At 39.9% G+C, this 8,093-nt stretch overlaps 1 protein-coding gene and 1 long non-coding RNA gene across 4 annotated transcripts in view; one reads left to right on the top strand and one right to left on the bottom strand.

The window, feature by feature from the left end:
• LOC309643308 overlaps positions 1 to 8,093 on the bottom strand; it is a 997,346-nt gene that overhangs the window by 435,323 nt on the left and 553,930 nt on the right. The window lies entirely within an intron of this gene.
• CTNNA2 (catenin alpha 2) overlaps positions 1 to 8,093 on the top strand; it is a 1,185,886-nt gene that overhangs the window by 840,611 nt on the left and 337,182 nt on the right. The window lies entirely within an intron of this gene.

Here is an 8,093-nt window from a genome sequence, read left to right as displayed (position 1 = left end):
CCCCAAGAGGGTTTGCCACTGGCATCTCATATCAGTGTAAGATCATTCCTTTGTAACTGGGTCTAGCATTACCTTCTCAAACATGAAACTAGGTGAGGGCTGGAGAGCATGTCCTTCAGAATGTAATTCTGTATTTGCATCTTAGCAGAAGAATTGAGACACTGAATAACTTACTGCAAGGAACTTTTGAAATTTCTGACTGTGCTAGGCTAAAAAGTGTTCTGCCATTTACAAACTGTGTGACCTGGGCACGTGACTTAACTTCTAAACAGGAGGATTCAACATAGTAAAATACAAGGTAAAAATAAATTTAATTATAATATAGAAAAATAGTTCGAATTCTATTGCAATAACTACTGATATCCATTTCTATTATATGAGACCAAAATTATACCACATAGAATGAAGACAAGAAGGAAAAAGAATCATAAGCACAAATAGTGTTATGCACCTCTGACTATGCAAACTCTTATTGCTCCTTCTTAAGTATCAGTTCATATTTTAGAGGCTGCATGAAAAAAACAAAACAAAGCAAACAAACAAAAACCTTGGTGGTTAAAACAACAATCAACATTTTATTTAGCTCATGGTCCTGTGTGTTGGGGCAGATCTTCTGCATAAGCCAGCTTGACTGTGGTTAACTGGAGAATTAGCTGGAGACTGTATAACCTAGGATGGCTTCACTCAAAGGGATGGCGATTGGCAGGCCGTTGGCAGGGGGACCTTGCTTCTCTTCCATGTGGCCTTTCATCCTCCAGAAGGCTAGCTCTGGTGCAACTGTGTGGTGATTGAAGGGTTCTAAGAGCAGCAAGAGAGAGCAAGTCTCAGTGCACAAGTACTTTTCAGGTCTCGTCTTCCAGCAGGTTGCTGTTGTCTGTTGGCCAAAGCTAGTCATGTGGTCATCCTGACTCAAGGAGAGGAGAAAGAGGCTTCATCTCTGCATGGGTGGGGAAGAATTTTTGGTCATTTTTGTAGGTTAAATAAAATAGTACTGGCTTAATGTTACTATAACTGCAAGTACAATACCAAATGCTCTAAAGTGATTTTTATTTCTCAAGCCACGTGACCCAAACAGCATCATCCATAAACACAAGGACCAGCAGCACAAGCATCACCTAGAGCTTGTGAGAAATGCAGACTCTGAGACTCCACCCAAGATATACTTGAATTAGAATCTACATTTTTACAAGATTCTTAGGTGATTCATAAGCCCAGTGAGGTTTTAGAAGCACTGTATCTTTTCTCTATTCCTCATAATTCCCTTTCCTAGGTTGCTATGTTATCCTGTTGAGTGATAGATCTTTGATTTTTAAAGGTGCCAGAACTGTTTCCTCTGTACAATTGAAACAGAACAAACACAGGCTTAAACAGTAAAACAGGTTGCTTCACAGCATGAGAGAGAGAGGGTATAACATTTTTCTGCTCAATTGTCCTTTGCCTATAAAAATAGAAATTTAAAATTAAAATAACAGTACATAAATATTAAAGAATATTGTATTTAACTGGGAAGAATCATTTAGATGTTAGAACAATTTTTAAAGTAGAAACAGCTAGGCACATACTTATTTAAACTGAACTTTTATATTCCTAAGCAGTTGCTTAACTGGATCTTGGTTTTCTGAAGGTTGAAAGATTGATGCTCCAATCTTAAGACCACAAGTTAAATATCTCTAGAAAACGTACAGGTCCTTAGGTACTGTTAGGCCTTTATACAAGTAATAAGACCAATAGAACTTATTAAGCTTCTAGCATGTGCAAGTCACTGGTCTAAATCAAGCCATGTGGAAGAGAGAAATTGAGGGAAGGGGCCTACTTTATCTAAGGTTAGGCAATGCTTCCTTGAAGAGGTGACATTTGAGTTGAAACCTGAATAATGAGTAGGGGTCAGCCAGTTAAATCTCCAGGACATGTGAACTCCAAGGAGAGGAAATAGCAAGAGCCAAGGCCCTAAGGCCAAAACAAGCCTATGTTCATGAACTTGTGAAATAGCTAGCATGCTGGATCCTGTGTGATGGGATTGGAGACACAAGAGGAATGTTGAACACAAGATAACCTCCTTAAAGGGTCGATGTACCCTTTGATAAATCTTCACTTCATAAATGTTCACCAGTTCCTCATCAGCTCCACCAAACGTTATAGAGTGATATCTCTGGCTGTAAAGTAAAGCACATTAATATATTAAGTCCATTTATTCCTAAAAGTTCTATGAGATTCTACCACTTTCCCAATATATATGTGGAAATCAAGGCATAGAAAACCTAAGCCATTTACTTAACACAGCTGGTATTGGTGATAAGAGATTTGTCTGCATTCCCTAGATCCAAGTATGGGGCACCTAAGAAGGCTGCATACCAATCAGTCTTTTGGCTGTGTAAAAGCCAAAGAATTCTTCTACAGTCTTCCTTCCCCCTGGGGTTCATCCAGCGGAGACCCAGCAAAAGAGAAGATGGGGCAATTTAAATTTGCCTCCTGGATTCCCACTCCTCTTGGCACCCTCCAACCATCTGTTGCTATTTGTGTAGAAAAAGAACGGAACAGAATACCAACGACCACACACATTCAGAAATCTCATTTTGTATGTGGGAGTCTGGATTCATTAACAAGTTTCTCAAACTCTCCCTGCACTTACAACACCAGTCTAAACATAATCCAGTAAAGTCATGAGAATAGGTGACGATCAGCTGTGTGATACTGATATGGAGTGTCTAAATTCATCATGCGCTACTTCCTAGTAAGTGTCTTCTACTGCAAGTAAGTTGTTTTTTCAACATCCTTTAAGTAAATAATGCTCGTTTCAATACTGTATAGCCTCTACACTGTCCTTCTTATTCTAACCCCTACTATATCCCACTTCCTTTATGAGGGCTTCCTTTCTCCAGACTATCCATCCACAAATCCATATAGCCGCCCATCCATTCAACTACCATGTCATGGGTACTTACTCTGTTTCATTAACTGTGGCAAGTACTAGGATGTATAAGATATTTTGGATAGTACTCCATTCTTTGAAGATTTCATTCATTAGTGGGGAATCACAGTCCTAGAAGTCCATATTAATCCCTACTTTCTTTGAATTATGACTCATCTATAAACTAAATGCTCTGCTACATGCTGTCTAAAATTGCTCTCTAGTTGTTTCTAAGCCCCTTTCCCTATTTTTTTTCCCACATTTCCTAGGTTGAAATTTCTCAAGAGCAAAATCTAGATTATATTTCTGGTATAGTGGTGTGTCCTGATCATAGAGTTGGAATATCCATGTTTAAATTCTGGTTTTGCCACTTATTAGCTCTGTGGTTTTAGGGTACATTTCTTCTGTATATAGAGAATGGAAGTTGGTTGGGAGGATTTTTAAGATCCCTTTCAGCTCTGACCTTCATGAATCAGTAAATTCTAAAGTACATAACAAGGGCTGGAAAGTGAAGGTGACACTCAGTATAAAGGTGTTGTTAGCTTATTTCAGAGGCTTCTAGCTCTAACCTATTTATGTGGCGGGTGGTCTTCTAACTGTAATGCAACTTTACCCCCCACTTATAAACTGAAACAGGGTAAATACAAAAACAATCAAAAAATCATATTGGATCCTTCTCTTGAAGCGAGGCCTTATGACAGGGTCTTCAGCTAGGCAGGGATTCCTTCCCAGTCCTTAGAGCAAGACAGACAGGAGATATACCTGTTTCTACCTTTATTGGGTTGCTGCATCTTACACTAGACATTCAACATTAGCGGTGTCAGAATGGTACCACTAATGTTGATGGATGTCTGTTGAACAATTCATAACTGGTGATTAACGGAAGGTAGGATGTTAGGGGTTCAGTGCTATGCTTTGGGAGCTGCTGTCAAAGGGAGAATCCCGTCCTTCACCAAACCCTATTACAGACACGAGCCTGGTCTGGTTGTAGCCCTCTCTACTCAAACAGTTGCCTTGAGTTCCTTTGACCACATGCATAGGTTAACTATGTTCAGATAGTAATAACCCGGTATGGGTAATTGCTTATTTTAAAGATAGGTAATTCTCTGAAAGAATTTAATTTCATCTACCTGATTTCAGTGTAATTGGTGTTTGAAGGATGCCTACAAATTTGAAATGTTTTTAATGGAATTCAACCACTTCCTTTCAGTGCAATTGCCTAACAAGGTCTGATGGATACCCACCATTTTATTATTGTTGTTTTTGTTTCAAACAACTAAATAGTTGTTTCACAAAATGAAACAGACATATTGCCAAACTTGCCACATCCCTTTGAGCCCAAAGTTTGTTTCATTACATAATATGGTGAATAGTACATCTCTCCTATAGCTGTTATGAACATTGCAAAGGCTTCCGAAATCTTTTTGAGATCCAAGTGTACCGCTCAGGATATTATTCAACCAATGTGGAAAGCAAAGTACTGTTTACTTTGATGGTTTTGCTCTTTCAGAAACCCTGAGAGCTGAAAAAGGAAAGCAATACTGTGTGACTTTGGTGATGTGGATATAGTAAGGCTGTATCTGGGTCTCCAGTTCCCGGATTCTGTCTACTCTGTTTCCATTGCCAGCTAGAACATCATTCCAGCTGTCATAAGCATTCTTGATTTCTAAAGTAAACTACATGGCATTTACCACCCACCTAACTGCAGTGGTGTCAGGAGGGTTAAAATGAAACATATTTAAAAGCCTTCCAGAAATTTTTGATGTTCTGTATACAGAAAATAACAACTCATGAACTGGGTCTCTTCTGCAGCAGGGAGAGCATCTCTTCCTGTATCCTGCTGGTAAGAAATGAGGCAATGTTTTCCACCCAACTGTTCAGGAACAGATAAGGGAAGAAGTGCATGTTAAAGTAATAATCAGAATGTCAGGGAATAATTTTGCTTTGATTCTGAGATTTACCTACTGTCTTAATCTTGGGAATTATATTTCATCCATTTAATAATTTTAAACAACTCAAGGATAAATGTATATGTTAACTGTCAGGACCTAAGTTTCTTCATCTATAAAATGGGATTAATGTTCTTGCTTTATATAACAACTTTAAAGAAATAAACTTGCTGATACATATACTGTTAGTTTTAAAGTTGCATTCTACACCTGGGAGGTAGAATGCAACTTTAAAACTTTTTCATTATTATTGTCATTTTTCTAGCATTTAGCATTGCCATTCGCTTCTTTGGCCAACAGGCCATTTCCCAACAAAATGGGGGATGTCGATGGGAAGAAACCTTTAGTGTTCTAAAGTTTACTAGCTGTTTTTCTCCCTGGGCTCCAGCAGGCCTAGTACATACCTCTAGGACAGAACTATGATTTACCTTCTGTGAATTGTGATACAGTCAGCTGCTTGCCTCACACAGTGGTTAAGTAAGGAACAGGCAGAATATTTGAAATCACCTCCAGATAATTGCTATGTGGAGGTATAGTCTTTACTTATTTTCATTCTTCTTATTATTTTATTTCTTATCAAGTATGGTATGAAGAGAGGCAACTAAAAATTACTTCATTAGACTTAGACTTAATTATTAATATTAGACTTAATAATTATTAATGTCTTGCCACTATTTCATTATCATTTGTGAGTATTTTAAAGTAAATCATGCATCTCGTAACATTTTACTACTAAACATTTTTAGTATATATCTGAAAAAAAGAACATTTTTATAACCATAATACCATTATCACACCTTAGCAAATAGATGATAATTCCTTAATATTACTAATACACAGTCCATATTTAGATACCTCCCAGTATCCCTCAATTTTTTTTTTTTTGAAGTATATTTGTTTGAATCAGGATACAAACCACATCTCCACATTTCATTCCGTTAGGGAGGTGATGTCTCTGAAGGGGCAGAGGAGGAAGATAACCATAGGAATTCCTCTAAGCAGCTGAGTCCATCAGAGTGTTCCAACATTAATATTCATTCATTCATTTAAGTATTTTTTTTTTTAAATGTGCTAGCCACTGTAGCAGATATAAAGATAAATTTGGCATGGTAGTTTCTTTGACATGCTCATATATAAAAATGAATAAAAGAATCAATATAAGAAAAGTCCATAACTGACATAACATGGAAGAACTCAAAACCTACCAAGTAAATATTTACCATGGTTAGAGTAGAATGGAAAGGCCTCTTGGACAAACAAGAAAGTGTGACTTGAATTGAGAGGGTTTGGTGATTCCATGTGGTGGGGGAGTGGGGGAGATGGCACAAGGGAAAACATATTATGATGGTTCTCCAGGCATGACTGGAAGTGAGGAGGTCCTGGACCAAGTCTGACTGGTGGGAACAGAAATACTCACAGGGGAGTATTAATTGGACAAAGTACAGATGCTGGGGAAAGTGCATGTAGAGATGAAGTGAAAGAAGTGTGTTAGAATCAACCAGTGATTTCTCTTGAATGTGTTTGTTTATTGAACAGCATATTTTAAAATAATTTGTGGTATATAATGAATTCATAAAATTTATGCAAATGAACCACAACCAAGGATAATTACTATATCTTTTTTTAAAGTATATGATAACGGGCTTTAAAAAACCTGTCTTTTCTAATATTTAAAAGGCTGTATAAATCCTGTTAATTGTGGCAAGGTTTACTGTTTATAAATGTGTGTATACATGCATTCGTAGGCTCTGATGGATGATGAAATGCTAAATCACCAGTGGTGGGTAATATTAATGTAAGTTTCATGTTTACTATGACTGTATTTAATCAATACCTTATTTCTGCTAACACGTTTTGTAGGCTGGCTCTGACACGGTAGATAACATATACTCTAGGAAAAGCTATAGCCCTTCTGAAGGTGCTCTGCATTTTCTAGTTTACTTTTTTGAAAGGTGTAACAGGTTTCAGAAAAGAGTGGATATTCCTCTTGGAAGCAACAGCAGAACCAATCACAATTTTATATGTGGTTGTGTTTTTAAAAGATGATATTTGAGACATTCCTGGTATGTGTAGGATTTCACAGAACCACTTTATCAGGACATTTAGCTAATTTTCTTTTTCTTTTTTTTCTGGAGAGCAAATTAATTATCATCTGATAAGCATGCTTCATTCTCTTCTTTCTTAGTAGAAAGACTTAAAAAAAAAAATTATTAGTTGGAGCCACTGAATCAAACTCAGTATAGGTCACTGTCAGGAAAATGCCCAGTGACTAAAACTAAGTATTTCAGTGGCTTTCCTAAGCCCCTCGTTTTCTGCGATGTGAAAACAGACCCATGAATGGGTACGTGTGTTCTGGAACTGGAGGGAGATTGTGCCTTCCGCCGCTCAAACTGCACGTAGCCACTTCTCTGAAAGCCAGTGAACCTATTTACCATTGTCATAGTAACACATAATCCGGGCCCACGTCGCCTGCATCCCGAGAGGCAATTGTACCCTTGCCTGGGCGGCAGTGCTCCCCGCATGGCTCTGCCGCCCCCGGGCTCCCGAGGCTCCGGGCGGCGCGAGCGGAGGGGGTGGCGGCCACACGCGCCCGCCAGATCCCAGCGCAACCACGCTTCCCCCGCCGCATCCCTGCCGCTGCGCGCGTTACCATGACGATCGGAAATGCGTGTCAGGCTAGACGGCTGCCATTGCCACCTGGTCGTTTTCCGAGACCAAGTCACTTTTGCTAGCTCCTCCGCGTGTGGGAGAGGTTCTCTCACAAATCGGCGATAATCGGGGGCCAAACTCCGCAACCACCCTGGGCCCCCTGGCAACCCCAGAGCTGGCTGGCCGGCCAGAGCTGCTTCCCCGCCCCCCGGGCACGGGCAAAGGAGAACTCCGCTTCCCAAGTAGTTCCCTTCGTGGTCCGCCACCACGTGCTGTTCCAAACGCCACTGAAGGGCATGTCATGTGGGAGCAGAAGTTGGGTACCACTTCTACCGGGAGGAGAACTCTGGTTCTTGTAGATGAGCCGTGTGCTCGGAGACAAGTGGGTGCCCTATGGCAGCGCCACAGCTGCCACCTCCAGGCTCAGTGCAGGCACCAGCCCCGCTACTGCCCTCCAGGCACATCCTTCCTCTCTTCTCCTTAGCATGTTCCCAAATCTACCAGCACATCAGCATCACCTGTGGAGAGCTTTGGGGTTTGACTTTTGTTAGATTCCGGGGCTGCAGTTCAACTCCACCCCCAGCTTC

Source organism: Balaenoptera physalus (genome assembly GCF_965194825.1).
Source record: "Balaenoptera physalus genome assembly, chromosome: 15".
In the NCBI taxonomy this organism is placed as follows: domain Eukaryota; kingdom Metazoa; phylum Chordata; class Mammalia; order Artiodactyla; family Balaenopteridae; genus Balaenoptera; species Balaenoptera physalus.
The sequence above is the reverse complement of the archived record's forward strand: the minus strand, read 5'-3'. Positions and strand labels throughout refer to the sequence as shown.